Below are 24,343 nucleotides of genomic sequence, written 5' to 3'. Positions count from 1 at the left end.
ATCAGCCGTAACATTAGACAAACTTTTGGATGCTATCATGTCTTAGTGAAAGGATTTAAGGGAGACAGAGATCTTTTGCTTTAAAGATATTAAAAATATTAAACATAAAAACTATTCTGGAAAAAAAATTACTGTGTATTTATTGCCAAAAGCTCAACTCTTTGAATTCCCAGGCTTTGGATAGTCCACCAACCTCTATTTTCCTATCTCCTGGCATGCACTATAAGCATGTTTTTAATTAACTGATCACATACATCCCAGTCCCCTCCTGAGTTCCTGCTTCCTATGGGGCACAATACATAGATAATGCTCCCTGAATGAGAAACTATTCATAATTTTGTTTCTTTGTTATTGTTCAGTGTATGGTCCCATGTCACATTTTTAAGTTCTGCTCTGAAGGCAGAAATTTTAATTTCCTCTTGGGCTTTTCTATGGTGCTCATCACTACAGTGTCTGAGTGCTTTACAAATCTTAATGAATTTATCTCCACAGCACTTCTGTGCACTGAAGAGGAATTATTATTCTAATTTGACAGAGAGAGAACTGAGACAGAATAAATTAGAAAATATCCACTATTTTTGACAGTCAATTTGAGATGCTTACAAGCTGATTTTTTAGATAGTTTAGATACAGGATATGTTTTTGTTTATCCAGAAATTCAATGCCTGTTGCCTGTGTTGCAGGTATAGATACCTAATGTTTTCAGACCACATGAAGGGCTTGGAGTTACACCAAAGAGGAATACAGAGGTGATCACTTGCCAAAAGTACTGTTTAGGTGATGTAGCTGTGATAGATCCATGAGAGAATGAGGGATACACTTACTGAGGGCACCATTCCATTTGCCTGAATTTTCAGACCATCCCTTTTTTCATCAGGTTTCTGCTACATCCACTGCTGTATGTCTTCTAACTTCTGCAAAATTAATGGAAGGATTGTACAGCATCCTACCTGGTATAATTCCCTAGACCTTGTTTCTTCCCTAGAGCAAGACTATTCAGACAGCACTGCATGGGAAAAAAACCTTGCATAAAATAAATTTCCAAATTATAACGCAACGACACAAGAGGGATTTATTAAGTTTGCATAGGAAACATCGATAATGCTTTAATCTATGTTTTTGCACATGATCTTGCACATTTTTTAAAAAGCCAAAGCAAGAAAACAAAGCTGTGGAGTGTATGTCACTGTACAGATACTCACCTGGGTCATGCTGGGTCCTCACGCAGTTCCGAGATGAGCTGCAGCACAGTGTCTTCAAACACTGAGCAGTAGAAAGACGATTTGTGAAGGATTTGCTGATGGTCTAGGAACACTGAGATTTGGGAATTCGTAGTTTAAATCTAATTTCTAAAGAAGATTGTGTCACAGTGAGTTCATGCCCCTTTTGCAAATTTGGTCCTTTCTAGTCCTTTCCCTCCAGTCTATGACAGATCCAGTTTTGTTCCTTTATTCCCAATTTGAGTCCTTTCTTCCCCTAGATGCCCCTTTCTCCCCATTTATCACAGTTCTTATTGGCTTAGTTTGTTGTCCTCTGGAGTTCCTAATCAAGCCTCAGGCTCACTGACAGGCCTCTGCAAAAATGGCTTTTAAAATATCCTTTGGTGCACATTTGTCAGAGTGCTGTGTCTTAAGTGATACCTGTGTGCTCACAAATCTATTTTTTACACTTCTGTTTAACACACTGCAATTCAAAACACTATTGTTTCTATGCTGTTCCAGCTTTAACCTTATTCCTCCTATTAACAATAAGGTGCAAAAAATAAAGATCCATAACACTATTGACTGTAAAAATAGTATCTGTCTGTGTCATTAATTCCTTGTGTGTCCTGGATAAATCATGAAAATTTGCTGCCACTTTCTACCCCACAGAAAAAAACAGGGCCAGTAATATTTTCATTCTTTAATCCACATATTTCCTTGTCCATCTCTAGCCTGGACATGCTTAAGATTATTACTGAGTTTAATTCCACTCTTTTCACAGGGTCAGAGGGTGAAGTGCTTTTACCCTGTGGTAGTGCTATTGTAATAGGGTCCCGATCTCAGTTTGGGCCTTTGAACCCTATTAAACTTCCAGCAAATAACAGCAAAGTTACAGGACTTATTACATAACACATAAAACACACATGGCACTGTGTGAAAGATTAGTTATAAAAAAATTGCCTTTCTAGCCTGCACAGGAAAATATGAAATTATTTGTCTAAAGCCTTTTTGATAAGACAGTCATGATATGTGGATTTTAAGAATTTACAGCATTTATTCCAGAAGGAGAATACTGTCTTTATTTGAGAAGGAGTACATATCTGATATTTACTCTGACTATGTGTTGGTGCTATCTACAGCAGCAGACATATGAAAAAATAGGAGTGCTGAAGAACACAAAAATTAAAAGCTTGTTCAAAGAAAGCAAATTGCTTAGGGGGAAAAAAGAAAAGAGAAGAAGGTACAGAGGAAAAATTAATCTCTTGGAATAACGTAAATAAGACCTAGGGATAAAAGAAGGACATAGTAATTAATACAAGTCTGTGCATATATACATATGTATTCTGTCACTGTGTCTTGCAGGCATTCATTACTGATAGACATTATTACTGAGTTCTTAAATAAAATTCACTGAGAAATCCCACAGCCTCCACTGTAGTACCAATTCATTACAGTTTCAAAATGTGAACGATTTTGTGTGGCAATGGGGGACATAATCACTGCAGCACAAAGTTAAAATACTATAAATCATTTGGAAGAGGAGAGGACAGGAAGACATGTCAGAGAATTAATGCATGTAGTTAAAAGAGGCACCCAGGAATGTTTCATTTTCACTACTTTTTCAGTGACTTTTTGATTTTATTTTGCTGGAGGATGGGGAGATGATTGCACCAACCCACACATAGTAAGAATTAATCTATGGAAGATACTTCTTGGTAGCCCCCCTGGCTGCAGCAATTCCATCTTCTCATCCTTGGTTGTGTGGAGGTATTTTATTTTCCAATGTAAGCAGCTAAACTCAATAATCCTATCACTGTAACAAAGTAGGGTGCAAGAATCCTCTAAAGAAGAAAGTAGACAAAACTAAATTAAATACATTTTGAGACATTAAAACAGCCTTTAAAAATCTGCTTTATTTGATGCTGGGATTTGTGCATTGATTTTTGTTATTAAATAAGCAAGTGAATAATCATTAAATGAGTTGTAGTTGTTCAAGCATGAAGGACACTTGATGGGATCTTGTCATGGTTCTGCTCAATAGAAGGATCAGGCAATTGCAATTAGGGGAGTCCGTGAGGGAATTTTGTATCTGCAGCATCCTGCACAGAGAGTGTGATCGAGCATCTCATTAAAAGCTAGGTAGAGACTGTGGTGTAGCTGAGAGCAAATTGATTTAAGTTCAGTCTGGATAGTAATACTAAGATGACAGCAGGGAAAGCAACCAGAGGATATGGAAAAGATGTAAGCCCTTTTGCTGAGCATATGCATCCTTCAGCATAGAGGACATCCTTCAGCATTAGAGGGCACCTTACTAGATTTCCTACAGCGTTTGCATCATTGTGTAGCTGCATGGAACTGGGTGGCATTTTAAAAAATTTTATCTCTAGATCAGGGCACAATATTACAGTGAATTCTTGAGTTTTGAAGCTGATGAAGAATTAAACTGCTTATTTCTAGAGCAGAGCATCATACTATGAACATTTTCTGCAAGGTTTCTGTCCTCAGCCTCTGCTGGTTCCAGATAGAGCAGGAGTGCTGATTTAAGTTGGTAATACAGAGCACTGAAGCTTTGGTAGAACAGGGTCTGACATCTATAAAATAAGAAGTAGGGAGATTAGAAGGCACTCTTGCTGTGCAACCTTTGGACCATTCAGCTATAAAATGGGAATAATGCTATTCACTGTGACACTTCTCATACTAAGTGGAAGGCTCTGTGCATTTTCTGGGTTGGATTTTCTGTATAAACACAGGGCTGATCATAAAATTTTTTTCTGTGGAGCCATTTGATGATGCCATTCAGTGAGCTCTCCTGTATCACCTTCATCTGTACAAGATCTGGTTTGATGGAGCGTTTAACAGAATCCCATGGTCAGATATTATGGCACTCTACAATGTATTGATAAAATGTCAGACTGTGTTCCCACTCAGTGATGATGAGAATAAGATAGGGGAAACAATGTGCAAATATCCTGAAATATGGGTCTAAAAAGCTGGTGCATTTAATGGTGCATTTAATAACCAGTGCTATTAGTTCCAGAGCTAATATACTCAAATCCTTCCTTATCCAAATACTAGTATACTAGAAATAAAAGCGAGCAGCATGAAGGAATAAATCGGCCTCGAAATGTGAATTCCCATTGAAATCAGTTCCTTGTTAAGCCTCCCTGCTCAACTTCAGGAATACCAGCACCTGTATGAAAAATAGTTTGGAAACAAATGTAAGTCTAAAGGAATTGCAGAGATGCTTTCTAAGCAACAGTCATTAATAATTTGTTCTTTTTCATATTCTAATATTCAAGACAGAAGAAAAATCTCTGTTTTGTTAGATTTTTTTTTAAATACCTGATTTCTAAATACTAATGACAACTTTTTAAATTGTCATTAAAAATACAGATTTAAAACGTCCATCATACTATTAGAAACAATAGAATTCCCATGAAAAAAAACCTGTACAGTTTTATTTCAAACTAAGAGGAAAGAAGGAAATTTCACTTCACCAGTAAAGTAGAAAGAGCTGACTGTTGAGTTTGTGCCTTTTCTCTCCAATAGCTGAAGCAGGTACCTCAATCTTTACTTGACTGAAAGCACAGCAAAAAGGGGCATTACTTTGCACAGCAATCTCTGGATTCTGCTTTTGAAGCTTCTGAACTGCAGGGATGGGGTCCATAATCACTGCAGAAAACCCACGAATCTCTGAGAAACCTGATGGTTTCAATGCTGCCCTTGGGTGGGGGTGAGGTGAAGGCTGCAGCTCATGATCCTGACTTCAGCAGGAAGGCTCCTGCCCCACCTTAGGGCTTAGACCCACAGCACAGGCTCCGCCCTGAAAGTGGAAGAGTGTGGATGCCATGAGACAGAGAGAGAGAAACGGCAAGCGTTTCTCACAGCAGCTTGTGAGAAGTTCTAGGGAGCTGGAAAGATGTGATAACTCGTTGAGCATAAACAATTTGCAGGTGTTGTTTTTCTACTTTATTTTTCTTTTCCTCTCAAGGACAGTGCGTGAGAAAGATGTTTCTGTTAGTTAGCCAATACCTTGGAGGTATACAAAATCCATCTGGATATGGTCCAGCTCTAGGTGGCCCTGCTTGAGCAGGGGGAGTTGTATCAGGTGACCTCCAAAGGCCCCTCCCAAACTCAGCCATGGTATGGTATGATGAGGAATAAATTACATTGTACTTGCTGTTTACTTTTTATAACTTGTAATTATTTTATAATCCATTAAGGTACATAATCTATGTATAGTGCTGTTATAGTTCTTCCTTATGTTGACAAGACACATTTTTCTTGTCTATTTTTTGGAGCAGAGACTAGTGCATGATATTGGGTACTACAAAATAATGTCCAATATTGAATGCTTTCCCCTCATCTAGGATAAAGTTCAAGACTTTGTTCTTTAGAAATTTTTTCAGTTCTAAATGTGAACATTACCAGCAGATAATTTAGGGGTAAAAAAAAAAAAAAAAAAAAGTTAACCTACAGTGACATCTTAGGCTAGGTGGATGGGACTGGTTAAACCAGACAATACAAAATGGTTCAGCTAGATGTGAGGGGAAATTGCTGTGATAGGGCTATAAAGCTCAGAAAATGAGCGCTTTTGTAGGAATTCACAGAGGGAATGCTAGGACATTTCAGTGCAGGAGAAAAAGGTTTGCAGATTGATGTATGTCTGTTTGAGTTCACAGAGGATGAGTCTGGAGTGACTGATGGGCTAATATTAACTATTGAAACTGCCTCCATTTCACATTTACTGCAAACAGTCACATTTTTAATGCAATATGGTCAGTCTGGCAGTTATCCACACTTCAGAAAATAAAAAAAAACAAGCCAAACCTTCTGAATGAAGAAGGAATATTTTGTTCTATTATGTAACGTTCTCACATTGATTTTCTTTTCCCTTTAAGATGCTGTGTTCAGGCCATCTGGCTGCCTTGCACTTCCTTTGGATCTGTTATTGAACCAAATAAGGTAGGCTGTTGAAAAGACTAATACTATTTAGTGTATTATTGAATCTCAAAGACATTCATACTCAGGTTTTGCACTCTTGTGATAAGCTTTGTTGAAAACAGGATGGAAGTTGTTGCATGTGAATTTATCAATGTTAGTTTACTGTGAGTAGAACTTGCAAAATTTCACAGATGAGAACCTGAGTTTCTGAGACTCTCTTAAAAAAATTATCTCACACTAAAACCAGATTGCCAAAACTATGCTAAAGAATTTTTAAACACTTCTTCTGGTTTTTATGTGATTAGTTATCTAAAGACAGAAATATGCACTAGATCCTACTTTGAGAAGGATCTATGTATAGTATGTTCCTAAATCTATAATCACACATCTGTTAATGAAACATGTTGGAATGATTCATGTATGAGATGAAAAGCTGCTGTCACAATCTATTTAGAAAATGCTGATGGGACAGAAAGAAATAGGATGTGGTCTATATGTCACATATGCCTCAAATTATTTATAACCTGGTGGCAAAGTTATCTTGAATGCATATGGATAATTTTCTAGCAGGTAAAGCACAGAGCAGCATCTTTTATATGTCATATAAGTACCCCATATTACTAAATGTCACTGAAGTGCTGTGTGTGCAGCTCATGGCAAACAGAATATACCATGTAGGGTAGAAAAAACACATGAATTATCAGTGTTGATATGAATGACATGAAATTCATGGACCTTTTCTACCAGTACTCCAACATCTTTAAAAACTTTGAAAATCCTAAGGAATAAAATCTTGGACAAGATTCAAGATGAGGGGGAGCATTCTGTATCATTCATTATTTTATAATGTGACAAGTTTATTTGTGATGAAGTATGAGTTTTGAACTGGATGATTGCTTATTATATCTGATTACCTGTGTGTGAAAACAGAACTCAGTCTTGCAAGATACACGTGAGACTTCGCAATGCATTTTCATATCTTAGTAGTTGCCATACTGAGCCACTTAAGCCCAAAACTGTAACATTCCAAATGTCAGGTAACCTGCAGTCTAAGACAAGAGAACTATAAGGTCAATAATGGTGTCAGTTGCTGACACCAGCATGAACCGGGTGCCTAACATTGATTTCTGCACATTCTCCTCATAAAGCTCAGCTTTTCCAGTGCTGACAAGCTGGCTGCCACCACCACAGCTTTCTCTGGATCCATTTCACAAACCTTGCAGGGTTCGTACGTGCTTGATCCAGCTATTTGCGCACCAAACCTAGTCACAACCTAAAAAGAAATGCAAACCTTAAGCACAGCAAAGAAAGAACAACAAAAACTGCATCCAGCTGGTGGCCAGTCACCAGGGGTGTCCCTCAGGACACCCAGCACATGTATGAGATGAAAAGCTGTTGTCACAATCTATTTTAGAAAATGCTGATTGGACAGAAAGAAATAGGATGTGCTGGGGCCCATTCTGTTTAATATTTTTATTGATGACATGGATGAGGGTTTAGAGTCTTTTATTAGCAAATTTGCAGATGACACTAAGCTGGGAGCGTGTGTTGATCTGTTAGAGGGACGGAGGGCTTTGCAGAGGGACCTGGAACGGTTGGATGGATGGGCAGAATCTAATGGGATGAAGTTCAGTAAGTCCAAGTGCAGTGCTGAGTCCTGCACTTTGGCCACAATAACTCCCTGCAACATTATAGGCTGGGAAGGGTGTGGCTGGACATGCTCAGGAGGAAAGGGACCTGGGGGTGCGGGTTGACAGTCGACTGAACATGAGCCAGCAGTGTGCCCTGGTGGCCAAGAAGGGCAACAGCATCCTGGCCTGTATCAGGAATAGTGTGGCCAGCAGGAGCAGGGAGGTCATTCTTCCCCTGCACTTGGCACTGGTGAGGCCACACCTTGAGTATTGCATCCAGTTCTGGGCCCTCAGTTTAGGAGGGACCTTAAGATGCTTGAGCGTGTCCAAAGGAGGGCAAAGAGGCTGGTGAGGGGCTTGGAACACAAGCCGTATGAAGAACGACTGAGGGAGCTGGGGTTGTTCAGCCTGGAGAAAAGGAGACTCAGAGGTGACCTTATCACTCTCTACAACTTCCTGAAAGGTGGTTGTGGTGAGCTGGGGGTCGGTCTCTTTCTCCGGGCAACAAAAGACAGAACAAGAGGACACAGTCTCAAGCTACGTCAAGGGAGATACAGGCCAGAATTAAGGAGGAAGTTTTTCACAGAAAGAGTGGTCAAATTCTGGAATCATCTGCCCAGGGAGGTGGTGGAGTCACCATCCCTAAATGTGTTTAAAAAAAGACTGGATGTGGCGCTTGGTGCCGTGTTCTAGTTGAGGTGCTGGAGCGTGGATTGGACTCAATGATCTTAAAGGTCTCTTCCAACCTAGAAATTCTGTGATTCTGTGATTCTGTGAAATTGCCTATACATTGAGTTTATGGTAGAGTTCCATGGTGAAATATATTATATCTGCTTGATATAATGCATGCATGCATGGCTCTCCCTCAGAAAGAAGAGACACCCACTGCTGTCAAAGACCAGGGGGTTTCCAGGAGGTTTTCAGAGAGAATGCTCTCCTAATGAGGGAAGAGCAGGACATATCTCCAGGTTTTATGCCCAATTCTCACTAATTTATATTCATGATAATGGGCTTATGAAAGTAATTAATTCTAAATGTATTAGTGAATTGCAATTACAATAATTGTATTGATATTTTACTTTAGGAATAACTTGAATTAGCCCTTCTTACAGGGCTGCTAACTTGCAAGTTTGTAAAGCTTAGAATCCCTATCCAGTGGGAAGTGACTATCATGTCTTTAAATAGAGAAAATCTCTTACATAAATGGCACTTGGACTCCATAGTTTATGCTGCCCATCTTTCTGAAAAGTTACCCACACAGGCATCTTCCTCACTCAGAGCCTGTGAATTATTCTCCAAGACACTTTTAGACTGGTTTAACATCTCATAGAAGCTATGATGTTTGAACATTTAAAACATCTTCTTATTCAATCACATTCAAATGACAAAACCTTTCTTATTAATTCTTATAGCAGTATGAAAGCAGGCGGGATACAGTGGGATTTCAATCTGCTTTAGTCAAAGAGATAGAATTGGGAAAATAAATTTTGAATATGCTTTAAAGAAAAGCAAAATTTCTTTCATTTAAGTAATTGTAACCTCTAGGTCAAGATTTGACATTTATTAAGCAGTAGAAATTGCTAAGTTTGTTTAGATCTGCAGTCCAATATTAGCTTCTACTAAATGCTGCACTTGTTAGTTATTGGAGTCTGTCATCAACATGTAGCAATTGGAAAAGAAAATGGTTGGGCTTTAGAAAGCCATTTCATTTGCACACATATGTTTTTTTCACATCTGCTAAATTACTTGGATGGATCCCCTCTTTACCAAGTTTGGCTTAGTGAAAGGAGATGGCTTCAAAAGCATTGCTCTGTCCTTCCTACCTCCTTGGAAGATTATGTCATCACATACCCTCACCCCCACATATCAGTTAATAAAAACAAAGAATGGCTTAATTTCAGGCCAATTAGCATACTGTATTCAAAGGAAGGAATGCGGAGGCTACCCACAGGTTTAAGGACAGAACAGTCAGCCAGTCTGTTCACAATCATTCATCTTTACAAAAAAGTTTGCATGCAGTTCCTTCTACTTCTAAAAACATTTAAATCCAGGTGTATCTCTATTTTTACTTATAAAAAGCAAAAATAGACAGGAGCAATTTTCATTTAAGCATTGTCAAGATCTAAGTATAACTTTTTGTTCAATAGTATTAAAACCAGCTGAGATATGTAGCTGGTTGTAGCCAGCTGGGAAACACTCTTTCTATTCCATGAAAGTTGCCATGGATTACTCTAAAGAGATCCAAAATCAAATATCCACTGGCCTAGGAAACTTGAAGTCTCTAGCTTCTTCAAGGCTTATGCGTAGGCCTATGGACAGGAAACCTTCCCTAAAATGCTGAGTTATTAACTTTTACAACTCATTGTGCCTAGGTGTTCTACTTTCCTCAAGATCTTTGACAGATGAACTCTGACAAACCTTAATGAAGGGCTTCAAAACATTCTTTTCCCAGCTGTCTAACCGATCTTCTTCTGAAGATTATGCCCAGTAGCTGAGTTGGAAAACAGAGGCAAGTTTTCAAGCTTCAGATGCTCTGTAAGCAAAACCTTTAATGTAAAATGTGGCTGACAAAGGTGAGGTGTATTATAGTCCTGATCTGTGTACAGCTGACTGTGAAGTATGTTGACTTTGCCATACCTAAGTGACTTCTACCAGAATTTTGGTGAGAAACAGCTGCAATTTGGTAGAATCATAGATGGCCACAGCTGTTTGACCATGTGTTTCAGAGTTCCTGGTCTGTTTTCTGTCTCAGCGATGCTCAGATTATCACACATGAGAGAAACATCTTTGTAGTGCATTTCCCACAACAAACATGGCTCTTTAATATTGAAATTAAAGACAACTGATACATTGGTTAATTGTTTTGACGGAGGGATCAATAAGTTTAGTGACTGAGCTGCTCATTTGTCTAAAGTAGAGATGAAATACAGCATAGATATAACAAGAAGAATTAGTTTTCAGAAATTTTTTATTCTAGGAAAATATGTTTATCTGAAAAATATAAATTTTCTACTTTTTGACATATACTCCAAGTTATAAGAAGAGTCTTTAATTTCCTGTTGTAATCCAAGGATTCAATCCCTTAAATTCATTAAAGAAATGTCAGAGCAGGGACACAGAGACCACTAAATATAGAGGCTCCTTTTGAACTGATGAAGAGCAAATGAAGACACTGAGCTTTTTTCACAAGAGATTTATGAATAGAACTTCTCTAATACCAAGCCACAAAACTGAGAACACAGGTGTAACAAGCAGCATGGATTTGTCTCTTTACACTAAATTTATTCATTTCTTTAACCCAAGACAGAGGGATCAGGAAATTGCTAAAAGACAAAGGATGGTGGCTACCTGAAATTGCTTAAATTTGCTGTGCAATTTTTATTTGAAGAATGAAATGGAGGGAAGGGCCTGGATACATTTTGGAGCTTCTATCAATTCATTTTGGAATCATATAAATAGAAATTTAAAGACTTCTCAGAGGACATGTTCTTCTGCAAAATTAGATGTTGAGCATGTCATGGGTAACACGGTCCTCCCATGCATCATGTATCCCCAGAAAGGTTGCACTGGCAACAAACTAGGACTTCAAGAAAAAAAAATTAGAAATCCACCATACCATAGAGTTTTGTTCAATATCTGTCACTTCCTGTGGCTACTGAGTCCTTGCAGGCCACGGAAACTCTTAAAATGAGATAATTTGTGAATGGGATGGTCCTTGAATTCATCACTTTCCTCGGAGTAATGAATTTAAGGAAAATTCAAAAGCAGAGTGGCTTTTTCTCCCAGTCAATCCTTTCAGTCTGCTCACTAATTTGATCCTTTGTAAACTTGCATGGTCTAGGAGATGTGCATCATTCATAAATATATTGCTAGTTTGGAATGCGTTATTTTCCAAATGTGGTTATTCTACCTGTGAAATGATCTTGCTGCCTCCAGCACAATTTGTTCAAATTATCAACCAAACCCTCTTGTCTTTGACTTTGACAAGTCCAGCTGCTCAATCTCAATCAGCACAGGCAAACAAGTTTTCTTCCAAGTCATGCAAAGCTTCTACCACGTACCAATTTACTCCTCCTACTCCTTTTTTTTTTTAATCCCAGTCACAGCTCAGTCAGCCTGATGTTGGAAGGAAAGGTCTTACTACCCATCTGGAGAAAAATATTACAGTATAGGTCTAGGACAATTGGTCTCTTGGTAAATAACTTTCTTTTTTCTCTCTGATAAAACAGAGGAAACAAGTGCAGTTTAATGAGTTTGGCAAACTAAAGCCAGTGCTGCCCTTCACCAAGAGTTCACTTTCAAAAAAAGTTACTACATGTTTATACTTTCCACTATCTGTCTGCTACCATTGCAGACAAGATCCTGAGCTAGTGGACCTTCAGTCTGCCTGAGCAGACCTCTGGTGTGACTTCTATATCTGAACAGAAAATGACAGCATTGATTAATCAGGAAACAAAAAAAAAAAGAGAAAACTCCACAAAAATTACTTAAGTCTTCCATACATTGCAGCCTCTTTGAAAATTTGTTGCACAAGAAGCTGGCACAAGAACAAATTCATGTGCAAATGAACTGAGGGCAATTTTTTTTTCCTTCTCTAGGATATTCTAGGAATTAATCAGCACTACAGAAAACTAAGTGCAAGTTTAAATCCTGGTTTATTACTCAGCAGTAGATTAAAAATGTGTCTTTTACTATACGCTGTTCGTTTTCATGCTGCTCATTCCTTTGTCTCCCTGTGGTGTGAAGCCATCTGTTGTGTTGACAGAACTACCTGGGAAAGTGTCTGTATGTACAGACACTAATCTGAATGCTAAAACTTCTATTTCTTTTGTCAGATTAGTCCTCAGCTTTTATCCACAGGATGTCCCTACAAGCAGTTGTACTGGCCGTAGCAAGGAGAGGATTTTACCACGCAGAAGCAGGGCTGAGTCAGAGTGCTGGCTCTGGCTGGGGTAGAGTTAAGGAAATGAGGAACAGCTGAGGCAAAAGTAGAATCATATCAGTGCTAAGTGCAGACCTTTATTTTCAGTAAGAAGGCATTTCAGCGAAATATGTGCAGCCTCTGGAATTTCAAGCATACCTCAGGCTCTGATGGTGAAATTGAGTTTATAGAATCTACTGGCTTTTTTTACTCTCCTCATCTCAGACATCATTCAGGATAATAAAATGAATAATTTTTCAAGATACCAGCAGTCTTCTCTCACAATACCTTCAATTTAAAAGCTTTGCTCATAGATCTGCTGTGATATGATACATCGATGCTGGCAAAAGTATAAAAATGATGCCATCTGTTGTTGGATTAGATACAGACATCAATTCCTTCGGCTGGGCAACCAATCTGAATTGTTCACAGCAGAAGCAAGCAGGGCATCCTAAACATCCACAGCCTGGATTGGCAATCATGATCCAATAGGTACTCAAATACTATTCAGTAACTTAGAAGATCTCATAAATACAAGTTAGACAAATAATTTTCACCCTTTTGAAAATTCCAATAGCAAAATTATTAATGTGGGTAATTAAACATGAGTTTGCATCTGGCAGCTGAAAATCAGCCTGAAGGCTTTATGATCAGTGAGAATAATACATTGCAATAATACATGTGAACAAACTAGTTCACAATATTCTATTCCTGCATGTCAGGTTCTAATTTAGTTTTCCATCACTCTTTCATGAAGATATTTTGAAGAAGCCAATTCCTGTAGCAATCGAGGTGAAAGTAAAAACACCATGATGTAAGATCAATTTTTGAAGAATTAATAAGAAATCTAGGAGCCCAGAGACCATCTTTAAACTCAATGACAACACCCCGTGTCTTTTGTACCACACCAGTTCAAAAATATTGTGAGAGATAATGTTATATTACATGTAAAAATACTATGATAATAATCATTGTGATATTGACTGTGATGTTTATTTTGCATTACATTCAAGAAACTAGAGAACAGCCTGGAGTATTGCCAGCTCTTCTAAGCAGGACAAGGAGTGTTGATAGTCTTTCTGCAACTCCATTTATTTTATTCAAAAGTAGCCTGGCATTTTTTATTTCCTGTATTAACTCCTGTTTTCCTGAACACTGAAACAACTGAACAAGAATGTTTATTCCATGTTTGCTATCTCATCTTATGTCAGCTGCACCTATGTACAGTCTTATTTTCTTAACCACATTTTTAAGGTTACATTTTGGTCTTCATGTAAGTCTTCAGCTTTACCTGAGACCGTCAAGTTTCACACCATGAACATTAAATGCCTTCGGCTTCTTCTACTTCTCAGCCCATCTTAACAGCACTGGCATGTCTCCCCTCACCTGGGGGATGCAAACCTCAAAGCTGAAAAACCTGGTGCTGCAGCCAGTGATGGGCAGCCCAGTGCAGCACAGGCTCAGCGTGTCCCCCAAGGCAGATTCTCACCTTTACTGGTTTAGCCATTGGAAAGTAGGTTTCAGAGCACTGCTCACTAGGTAGAGAAGAGCTGTGTACTTCATACAGAGGCTGCTGAACTGTGAATTATGTGAGACCCTTGCTTAATGTAAGAAATAACTGGATTTTGTGTTTAGAGCCAGTGGTGTGATCACTGCACCTTGAGAATCATTCTTGATTGATTTTTTTCACTTTTAGCAGCAGAAAGAAAATTACTGAAAGAGGTATAATAGGGGGATAGAGAAAATATGCTGCAAAAAAAAAAAACCCTTAAATTAACCTATGCAAATAACTTTGAACTGACTCTTGGATGCTTTTGCTTCCATTTGTCTCTCACTTAAATGAGATTGAGTATAAGCAGCTGTTCCATACAATGGAAATAACTTATATCAGTTGCTGGAAAATTTGGGGAAAACATTTCTAAATTAGCATTTGCATTTAAAAATTTTAAAGGAGAAACAAATGTTTGTCTCTTGGGTGTGCAAAGGGGAAGACATCAATCCAAGTGCCTGACAGAATCAGATAATTGATGTTTGATCTTTTTGTAGCCTTCAGCCAGGATTAGAATCTTTCAGTTCTGTGGAATATGCTGGGATGTGTTTCCTACTGCTGAAGATTTCCAGCTATACATGAAAAGTCTCCACCTGAGAGCCCTTACAACCTGAAAACTTCTCTTTCAGTTAGCATTTTATTTTTATATACTTTTTAAAAAATATGTTAATCAGCTTTGGCAGAAAAGGCTGCAAAAGGGCTGCAAAATGGTTAATCACAGCAGAGTAACTAACTGACTGTCCAACTTGTGATGGTGAACCACATCTGGCCCACAGGCTGCTCATATCCTGTCTCACGTCAAGGGCACCTAAGTGCATCAGAAACTTGAAAAAATGCTGCAGCTGGGGCTGCTGTGACAGAAGTGATGCTGCTCAGGTGTCCTTCAATCCTTCAGGATAACATCAGGAAAAACAGCAGCTGCACAGTGAGAATGATCAGGGCTCCAGCCTTCAAGTGCATCCCCCAGGAGACTGCATTCAGAGTGAATACTCGTAGTGGCTGCATCTTCACATCCCAAGTAATTTCCCGGGAACAAAGAAAGTTGGGATTCAGTAGTTTTCCCTAATAATTTGGTTTCAACTACATTCAGGCATCCCTGAAAACCCTAACCTTAAATTTTTATTTATATTCTTAAGATAAATATTTTAGTCAGTGTCTGTCATTTGCTTTTAAATTCTGATCCATTTTTTAAATATAGGTACAGAAAAGGAAGGACTGCCTGTATATCTGGAGCTGAAAAGACAGTCTTGCCTGTTACAGGATGTAATGCCGAAATACAAGGAGAATGGTCTGATTTCAATCAAATCACATTTAAATTATTTAGTCTGTTTAATCTATTATTGAAAAACTCTCATAATGCTGCTCTAGAAAAGCTTCCTATATGGAACTGATTTTTTTTCTGGCATCGTATCAGAGGTTTCCAATATTCTTAATTAATCATAGCTAGATTATCTCACTATAATATTAACAATATATGAAGCTTCAATATTTCATCTTAGTAAAAATGGCCTACTTGAGCCAGTCAGTCATTTAAAATGGATTAAGGTACAAAACCCAAATAATTAAACACTGATTTATTTTTAAAAGCAGATGATCATTCTCAGATTACTTCAGCACCTTCTACAATTAGAATATTAGTATGTAAAACCTAATTTAAAGCTTGATTCCCCCAAACACACTTCTCAGGGAAAAAAAAAGCAGTACTTACTGATCGTGATTACTTGAATTCTTTGAGGTTTTGAAGGTCTGTAACTCTGACAAGGTTATTGAAAAGAAAGGTGATTGTTTAAATTCCAGCATGCACATATTCTCATTCAGTCAAGGTCACTTATCAATCAAATGAATGTCATTTCATAAACTCCCCTGAACAACTGTGTTCTATTATCTAAATGGGAAGGAGAAGTGTTAATGGGTGTCTAAGGGATGAAATCAATTTAGCTTGGAGGCACTCAGCTGTTAGAACAGTTGTTAACATGTCTGGCTGCTAATATATGCTGATTAGTATTAATATCACACGATGACTGAAATGCGACTGGCATGACATTTCTAAACCAATGAACGGTGATTACAACTCTCTTTTCTTTATCCTCTTACTTGAGTAATTGCTTCTGACTATGTGGACTTTCAGATCTGCAACGGGCACAGCACAGTTTGAAGATTTGTACTCACAAGCACCTTCTCGTCATGGTGATCTTGTTGGAAGAGGAAAATAAAGAGCATTTGACCTGTTATTTACTGGCAGCAGAGGATCCTGCATGGCTCACTGAGAAAGTAAGAAAGACCTGCACTATGGAATTGGAAATACAGATTTCTCATGGATAGTTATGCTCACAACATATCCTTTATGTGTTGCTGCTAACAAGTGAAAGTAGAGTTTTCAAGTACTGAATAAAAGGATGTACTAAATGAACATTTTTTCTCTTTGAGTTTCTTTTCCCTCCTAATATGATGTCAATACTATGGAAATGTTTACTTCCAGAAGGGAGACAACACTGATTAGTTACCAAAAACCCATGATAAAAAAAAAAGTTTTGTTGTCTTTGTAAACAAGTAACTTGTTTACTGTGCCATTTGAGTAAAAGAATGCAGAGGGATCAGGAAAAATCAGGGATGTCCAGACGCTTTGCACCATCCTTGTATAACATAAATATTCCAGTGAAGGCAGCTTTGCAACTAGGGCTGCCTGTCTTAGAAAAAGAATCTCTTCCATAAAACCTATTCAGAAGAAGAGATGATTATAACCCGTTCCCAGAAAACTCCCCACAATAATTTAAGGGTACTCAGTAATTTCTGAGGGAGTAGGCAACAAAAAAAATCAAAACTTGGCGGGAAGAGGAGCAGAAGGAAAATATAGAGAAGTTATCAACACTGGCAAAGATCATTATTAAAAAAAAAAAAAAAAAAAGGGTACAGGTAAAATTGGAAGCAGAAGCCAGAATTTCAAGATAGATTTTCATATGTCTTTATCCCAGCTTGATAATGCAAGTGTTTTAAATCTGGGTCATAGAGTAACAAATTGTTGAAGAACTTCACAAATAATTCCATTTTTATACATATATTCCTTATATGGGAAAATAATCATGTGCAAGAGGAAACAACTTCCAAAATCCAAACCTTTATAAAATTGTTTTTAATCTTCATATTAAACTCAGCTGTGTCACATAGCTTAATTTAAAATGGACTAATTATAAATATTAGACTTTATTAAAAAAAGGACAAATTGAAACAATTCAAATTTGCAATTATACTCTCTTGAATATTGAGTCAGCCAAGGTCAAGTTGGAAAACAGCTGCGATGCCTCAAAAATCTAATTGTTAAGCATCAGTTCCAACCCTGTTCCCCCATCATAGAGGAATGAGAGAAAGTAATATTTCTGTGATGCTGGAATGCCACCAGGGAACATTTAGGACAACACGATCCATCACATCACCTTGCATGAAATACACCTTTTCTCTTGTCTACTTGTCATACCAGGAAGAACAGGCAATTTGGAGAGAAAAAATTATATGGGACATAAAAAAAAGACAACCCCACTTTCAGCATATCTGTGTAAGAAAACAAGAACTCTGTTAATTGCTAGGAATCAGTCCTTAAACTGTATAGAACACAGAAATAATTGCAGTTGTGTTCTCATGGAAAAACTCTTCCCTCCTATATATTTAACTTTTTCTCAGATTAAGGTAGTTTGCACATGCACATCCCACTCCAAAGAAAGTAAAATTCTTTGCATCTCAGACGTGTCTCAGTACATCCAGCAATTTTGTGTATATATTCAGAAGGATAGACTGACAGTCTTGTTACTGATACACAGCCATGGGCTAACCAAGACTACAGGATGTGGATTTCATTTCTTAATAATTATAACTACTGTCTATTTTTGCTTAATGTAATCCAGATGAGCTAAATATTGCAAATTAATTTAAACAGAAAACTGAAGTTAAGATACAGATTTAAGGCAATTGTGTGGGTAATTCAGTTCTAATTCCTAAGCCAAAAATGTAATTATTCCTTTACTGTAATTGTGTCATTGTTCTTAAGTAAAAATGTAGGTAGAGCTTGTGAAAGAAATAGAAAACAGAAGACAAAAAAAGATTTTAACACACCCCCCTCACCCCCTCTCCCCCCAAAAAAAAGAAAAAAATAAAAGAAAAAAGAAAGTTTCGAACAAATTTTTAAAAAAGAGGATTCAATGCAGAAAAAGCAGCCTTATACTCTTGTGCTAGTATGGTAAGTGTTGGTAAATTAAATAAGGCATTATAAGAGTTAAAAATTAACATTTTAAAAGATAATTAGGAAAATAATAAGAAAGCATAGAAATAAAATGCACTTGGTTTAGAATTAATCTACCTTCAAACATAATTTTGGATCATGCAGAACATCAAGGTTATACTATTACGGGTGTTCAAAATAATTTTAAAAATACAGATTGTATTTCTTTCAAGACAACACGAAGACTATGGAAGTCATTTGTCACAATTTGATTCAGGAGTAGAACTGGACAACTCTTTGTTTGAACTACTTCAGCTGTGTCCCAACTCACTCATGCATTGCAAAAAAGATAATATTGTGTGGAGCACCATTCCTGGATTTTATATATATACGTGTGTGTGTATGTTTTATATATATATATATATATGTGTGTGTGTGTGTGTGTGTGTGTGTGTGTGTGTGTGTGTGTGTGTGTATTTCAAGTAGCTAATTTTACAAAAATTAGAAGAAACAAGAAATTTGTTTGTCACAGGCCTCAGGGGTTTTTACCAACTTATTTGAAAACATCATTTTGTTTTCTTATTTTTTGTCTTCTCTATTTCTATTTTCAAAGCTATAACTGCTAATCAGTAAAACAATTTAACCTAGTCGGTAATGTTACATTTTTCTAGATATTCAAAATTATGCAGACCCCAAATTTTTTTTTTAAAAAAGGTTTTTGAAAGGCTAGTATGATTTTGGTTTTTTTAAATCAAACAGAAATTATGAACCCTTTAACCAGAATAAATACGTTCTCTTTAAGAAGGACTTGCAATGATCCATTTTCTTAAAAAATGTAATTGTTTAGCCTTATTACAGTATTAAAACAATATGTATTTTTATGCATACAACATAATGGGGATGTGTTGGAGAACCAAGATGGATGAGAGAGAATCATCTGGACATCATGGGTACCTTTTAGGAAGACAGGGACCTGAGAGAAGGAAAACTTTTACTGCTCTTTTGAAAACCCTCTGTAACTTCTCCAAGGAGACTAGAATGAACACAGGGCAGTTCTTTTTCCTCTTGAGAACACCTGAGGGGTGCAGCAACCACACCTGTGAGCACTTTTTGAGTGAATAAACAGCCCTGGGAACAAACACCTTCATCCTGGGGCAACTGTATTTCACGTTGCACCAAAGTTTTGCCTTTAAAACTTTCAGCAGCTGTTATGTGAAAGAGGTTCAGGATGGAGAGCTTAACCTGCCCTGTGTCACTCATGGCCTTGTGTCTTTCTTGGGAACACAAGTCATCTCAACCACAGCAAACGCGCTCGTCCATGAAATAGCAGTGCCAAATCCAGGCTTTTGTGCTGCACCACTGTGCTTGTTCAGCACCCTCTCATGGGACCCACAAAGCTTTGCTCTTGCAGTAAATGATGACCAGGGAATCATGTTCTTTTCCTCTAAGCATCCACAGCAGTGACATGAGTGGATGACCTCCTAACAGGATTGATGTTTCCCCTCTGTAGTTCTACTGAACCAAGTTTTGTTGCAACTGTAGCCCATGGTCCATATCTTACCCTGTCTTATGGCACATAAGAAATATTGCTTTGAATTAGTGTGTGCTAGCCTGTTTTTTCAATAAAATTGCTGTCACACAAATAGTCTCACCTGAAATTGAGGTGTGTATGATATTCATGATGTAGGCTGAGACAAAAAAAAACAACAAAACAACCTGGGAAACATCTTGGTTCTCTAAAATTAAGGACGATTGGACTCTGCACTTTGGTAGAAGACTTTAAAAGAAAGGTTTATTCAAAGGAAAAGCTATCTAACTTGTCCTACAAAAATCATTAATTTTTATTACTACTGTTTAGCAATGTCTCTGCCCCATGATGTTGACTGGAGCCTCACTTACCTAAGTTCTGCAATATCTGTTGGGGTGTTAATGCAATGAAACATGCAGAAATGAAATCTTAATAGTAAAGAGGCCAGATCAGTTTTAATTTCAGAGATTCTTCTTCCACTTTCTTTACAGAATGATATTGTACAGAAGAGCTTTTCCACAAAAGTCTTATACACAGTACCTCTGATGCCTGTAGATTTTTTGCCTTTTTTGTTTAACATATTCTCTGTATTCTTATACATATATTCATAGCTCTGTAGCCTATTACTGGATTCATGGCTAGTTTTACCTGTACTTTTCCCTGCCCTGCTAGGCAGAAAGACCAAACATATTCCAAAGCCCCTATCCTATCTTGATTCTCCTTAGAACCTAAGGTTGAAAACTAGCTCTTCAAGACACATTTTCATTAACAAGTTCAGTTTCCATCTGAGGAAGAGGGACTCAGAAGGGGCTCGGCCTGGAGTGGGAATTAGGTCATCACCAGAGCTCCTAATTGGTGATTTTTGTCAAATATGCTAATTTGCTAAACTTACAAAAACTCTTTTCACCAGCGTGGGTAGGCTTTTCTGGACATTTTTCATATCTGCCCCTGGAGGCCTCCAACAAAGACCAGCCTCTACATTACCTCCAATACCAATATTATCTCAAAATAATGTAATATTTTTAAGTTTTTTAAGGCATCACTTCATTCCAGACATCAAAATATCAGTTATGTGCCGTTTGTCACTGAAAGAGAGGAATGGCCACAAAAAAGAACAGAATGAAGAAACAAAAAGCATAGAAATGAAAGTAGTGGCGTGGTAGTTGGATTTACTAACATCCAGCATAACATACAAGATGCTAACTGGATGCCTGGGATGTATCAAGAAAAACATCCTTTTGCATCCCTATCACCTCAAATGAATTGTCATAGGATCATTGTACATAAAGGTTACTATATAAATGGACTTTTCACCTTTGCCTCAGGCACTTAAGTAGCACCAAGCAGGGTTATCATTTCATAGGCAAGCTACTGACTGTTGGGGGTTGGGTTTTCTTTTTTCCCTCTCCCTTTCCCTTCCCCTCCCTTCCTTTCCTTTCCTGAACTTTTCTTGTTACTTATGGAATCTTTTCCCATTGAGCTGCTAAGAAGCACTGATGGCTGGGTGCTTGAGAGGTGGGGAGGGGGAACTCCTCTGGTTTTTGGGAGTTTTTCTTGGAGGGAGGACAAAGATACCCAGAAAACAGAGGCAGGAGAAAAAGGAGGGCTGGGGAGTTTGGGATGGTCCGTCTCTCTGGACTTCAGAGGAGGATGGTCAGACCTGTAGCTTGGAAAAAGGAATTCACTGCCACCGCCATAACCCAGCTGGGAGCTGCCTTTCTTCAGCTGCTGGGCCCTGCATCCCCTGCCCTGCTGGGATGGGCTGCAGTTTCCAGCTACCACAGTGGAGCTTCTGACACATCTCGTCCACCAGCCTGGGATTTCTGCTCATTCCTGCTATTCCAGCTTGGTGCTCCCCAAAGTCCTGTTGAGGCCCTGGGACTGACTGCCCTGGGGTTTGTGAAGTGAAGCCTCTCCTCCATCCCTTCCCGTCCCAGCCCAGCCGCCATGGCAGCGTGCTCCCTGAGCTCGCGCCACAGCGCCCCCTGCGGCCGCGGGGGAATCAGCGCCCCTGCCCTGCCCACGGGAGCCAGCAGCGCCTCTGCCGGCCGTGAGCGGGACTGCACCAACGGGAAAGCGCCTGCGGCCGAGAAGGGCTCTGTCACTGGGCTCTGCTTCTGGCTGTGGTCAATGCCAGAGGTATTGCTGTTTGCTTGCCGTGTTATACACACCAGTAAAGAACTGTTATTCCTATTCTCATGTCTTTGCCTGAGAGCCCCTTAATTTCAAAATTATAATAAATTGGAGGGAAGGGGTTCACATTCTCCTTTCCAAGGGAGGTTCCTGCCTTCCCTAGCAGACCCCTGCCTTTCAAACCAAGACGCTGACATTCTTCCTTATGTATTTTTTCAGTTTTTTGACATAAAAAGTTAGCTTTCTTAAGAAGACTTATCAGAGCAAAATAGTTTTGTAGATTGATCCCTTGTGTTTGTCCAAGTATCAATGCAGTAGAAGGCTGGCGGTGACCGAGCTGAGCCAGAACATGACACAGCTCTCTAAGACCTGCTGGATACAGACATCTGCATGTTACAATTTTTACTGTGACTAGAAGTCATCACAGCAAAGAGGTGAATATTGTCTGCATTTTGGCCATAAGCAGAATATCACTGATGCAATTTTGTCCAAGTACGCTGAGGAACAGAATTTCACTACATTTTCTAAGTGTGCAGGATAAAAGACAATTTAAACCTGCCTGTCTCCTAAGACTTTCAAGTCTGCAAGTAGATAAAAAACTAGCTTGCTGTGCTGTGCCCTAAAGCAACGCTGGAACTATGTCTAATTAACCTCCTGATAACCCTGAAATATCAGGAAGGAATAGCACTAGACTTCAAAAGCTTTTTCACTTAGTTAAAAACCTATGGGTAGCACTAGTTTTTCTAGAATTCACGCCAGTTGCTCTAAAAATTGACTAGACAATAGTGAATAGTTACATTTAGTAAAAGATAGTATTAGAAAGTACAATTTAAAAATTACAGAATACATTTTAAATTAAGGTTATGCCAGGAGGAAATTCTAATTTTGTCTACATTGTCAACCTAATGGGTTGGGGAGAACCTAATGCATGAAATTATTTTTCTGCTCTTCAATTTTAAGAGTGAGGTTTATTTGTAAGTACTTGCTTTTTCCTAGAGTAGATCTTTCTCCTCTACATGTCTGGAAAAATTTCTTTTCATATGAATGTGGAAAAGTGAAGAGACGATGTGTGGTAATGGTAATCTGAATATTCTATTTATTTGATATAATTTAGTTTGATCTGGATCCTATGCAAAAACAATAATTAACATTTTTCCAGGTAGCTTAGTAAAACCAGATGAGAGGTAAAAGTAAAGGTTAGAAATTAAAATGCCCTCTATGAATATCTGTCTGGCTAGGCATATATTAGTTGTCACATATTGATCTTGCATGTGCGCATCAGAAAATAGAAAATATTAATTTCAATATTTTAATTACTTGTGGTCAAATTTACATTCCCATACGCAAGAAAATTGACTTTTTCATTAACATCAGATTTTTTACTCAAATCCAGGAACTCATTGAACAGGGAAGCATATATGCAGTTCCCACATTTGTCTTTTATTATTGAAGAATTATCTTGCTCATATTCAAACAAATTTGTTTTGGGAGGCTCAAGTTTAATGCAAACTCACCCTCTCAGTAAAGGTTCCTATAAGGACTAACAAGGCTGGTTACTTCCCCTGCCACCCTCCCCACTAATGTCAAAAAGGCCCAGCCCCTAGCTGTATTTTACCAGCATTTTCCTCCATCTTAAAATACTCTAGCATTCCCATTATCTTCTATAACTTCCCAAAACTAACCACTGCAGAAATGAATGATCCAGTGGTTGAGGTCATACATGAGGAGGAAGTGCCTGCATATAAATAATCTATGGAATTATGCATGACTTTTTGGGAAATGCACATAACTCTTCAGAGTCTTCCAGAACATGTAGAGAACCCACTTCTTCCTTCAAGCCTTAATGTAACAGATGAGGATACAGATTTAGTTTGAGAGAAATCTCTACTGCCTTCGAAAACAGAGGATATGGGCTTTGCTTCCCAACTATTCTACTGTATCTATTGCCAGTGATGAAAAATATCAGAGTTGGCTCTGAATGGTGCCAGTTTGGCCTGGCTTGGCCACAAAAGAACATGAAAATACTGTTTCTGAGATATCTGCCTAATTCTGGTTCGAGGAGGCTTCAGTGGTTCGGGACTAGACTGACAGTGCCATCAAAGTCTTGTGTGCATGTTTATCACATTCCTCAAGTTTAGTGCACTGACACTGAAGTCTGATTGTTATCAAACTTCAGTTGGGCTGCAGTATTCGAGTATCAGGATTAAGAGAAAAAGTGGTAGGAA

At 38.2% G+C, this 24,343-nt stretch overlaps 1 long non-coding RNA gene across 2 annotated transcripts in view; it reads right to left on the bottom strand.

Moving 5' to 3' along the window:
- Window positions 1-3,118: 3,118 nt before the first annotated feature.
- The window catches only part of LOC132341648 (uncharacterized), a 50,328-nt gene continuing 29,103 nt past the window's right edge, over window positions 3,119-24,343 (bottom strand). The window contains exons 2-4 of one of the 2 annotated variants that reach the window (XR_009490279.1): window positions 16,342-16,439; window positions 10,196-10,310; window positions 3,119-4,392 (exon numbers count right to left, since the gene is read on the bottom strand). This is a non-coding gene — a long non-coding RNA (uncharacterized LOC132341648). The remainder of the gene's footprint in view (window positions 4,393-10,195; window positions 10,311-16,341; window positions 16,440-24,343) is intronic. The other variant, XR_009490280.1, reaches the window with a different exon arrangement.

This window comes from Haemorhous mexicanus, chromosome Z (assembly GCF_027477595.1).
Source record: "Haemorhous mexicanus isolate bHaeMex1 chromosome Z, bHaeMex1.pri, whole genome shotgun sequence".
In the NCBI taxonomy this organism is placed as follows: domain Eukaryota; kingdom Metazoa; phylum Chordata; class Aves; order Passeriformes; family Fringillidae; genus Haemorhous; species Haemorhous mexicanus.
The sequence above is the reverse complement of the archived record's forward strand: the minus strand, read 5'-3'. Positions and strand labels throughout refer to the sequence as shown.